The sequence below is a fragment of the Lissotriton vulgaris genome, chromosome 2_1 (assembly GCF_964263255.1).
Source record: "Lissotriton vulgaris chromosome 2_1, aLisVul1.2, whole genome shotgun sequence".
Lineage (NCBI taxonomy): Eukaryota > Metazoa > Chordata > Amphibia > Caudata > Salamandridae > Lissotriton > Lissotriton vulgaris.
This window is the reverse complement of record NC_141687.1, coordinates 1,393,470,552-1,393,472,235: the sequence shown is the minus strand read 5'-3', so window position 1 is coordinate 1,393,472,235 and position 1,684 is coordinate 1,393,470,552.

The window sequence follows — 1,684 nt, the reverse complement described above, 5'->3', positions numbered from 1 at the left end:
TTAGTATGTGGACAATGTGTGGACAAAGACTTTTTGTTTACACTACACTGTTATTGCATATTTGTTTTAAATATTTTATATAGGTTTAGATAGTTAGATTAGGTAGTTAGTTAGGTTTCCTTTTTCTATATCTTCTTTTTCATTAGGTAGTTGCTGGGTTTTACATTTACTATTTGGGTGGGTGGGTTTTCTTAGATGTGTTATATGTGTTTTTAAAAAAAATAAAAAAAATACAAAAAAATATATATTTGTGGTTTGATTAGATTAGTGTGTAGTTTATGTTTAGGATAAGTATGTGTATGTCTATTGTACATTTATGTGTTAAGGGGGGTGGGGGCTGATGTTTACTTGTCCTGCGTCAACCTAGGTTATTTTAGGATAAGTAAGTTAGGGCATAGTAATGTAAGTTAGATAGGTTAAGATAAGTTAGGTTAGGTTAAGTTTATATAGTATAGATAGTGTTAGTATTTTTTTGATTTTATGTAATTTTTTAGTAATGTACATATTTGAACAAGTGTGTTTGTGAAGTAAAAGTAATTTAAATTTTCTACTTACATACTTTGTGATCTCTTCTTTAACGTACTGCATTTACTATGTTAGAAGTGTGAGTAAGTTGACACATTGAATGGATAAAGTTTCATGTTTGAGTGCATGTCATTATTATGATCTTGCTATGTTTAAGCTGCATCTGTGAGTACATGTGCTGGCAATCCCTGTGATGCCAAATATTGTCCAAGATGTCAGGCAGCTTTGTGCATACATTAGAACTTCAAGCAGATGGCCTCAAACAATGTTTTTCAGGTCTCTCCCCTCATTTTCAAATACAGACTCTACCGCCTGGCCAGTGTTGACCATGTCCCACAGAATACATACGGTGCCTCAGGGCACAATTGCCAGGAATGTTGTCACCGCTATCACTCACCAGGGCAGCAAGTTCATTGGGCCAAGGCATATGGGGACATCACTTAGGTCTGCTCTTCAAATTTGAAGGGAGATTGTGAGGTCATGTCTGCCACCTCCTCACACCGCTCAGCCAAAGTGATAGAGGAATGTCCAACACTTATCCTGTAGACATTCACTATTGAGCAGTGGGGTGGAGCTCAGCTACATTGCAACTAACGCACCCCTTCCAAGGCATACTCCGCATCCATCATATACATCTACAGATCCTCAGCATACAGTGATATTATATGCATGGTGACAACGGTTATATGTCAATAGGAAACAACAGCGTGGACAAGGAACAACCCTGACGAGTACCCTGCCCCACTGGATCTCACAAGGAGACCCCCGCCCAACCCCCACCCTTGTGCTTGCCTATGAATACAACCTGTCTTTGCATCTCAGATGACACTCCCCAAGTCCTAAGGCCCTCATCATTCAGAATAGATGAGACCACTAAAGGCTTTTGAAACATCCACTAAGTGGATCACTGCCATCCTCTCCTCATCATAGGTCTCTCCCAGTATTCATAACAAATGCCATACATTGCCAGCAGTGTAACGGGTGTAAAGAAATCATGCCTGATCTTGATGAATGTAAGGCACAATATGCAAGAGGAGTCAAGTGGGCAGTATCCAGGTGTCAAGACCTAAGTACGCTGTCTCTTACCTTAGTAATGACTGGTATTCTTTGTAGACAGTGTAGAGATTTTCGCAGAGACGCAAGGGACCAACTTCCAGAA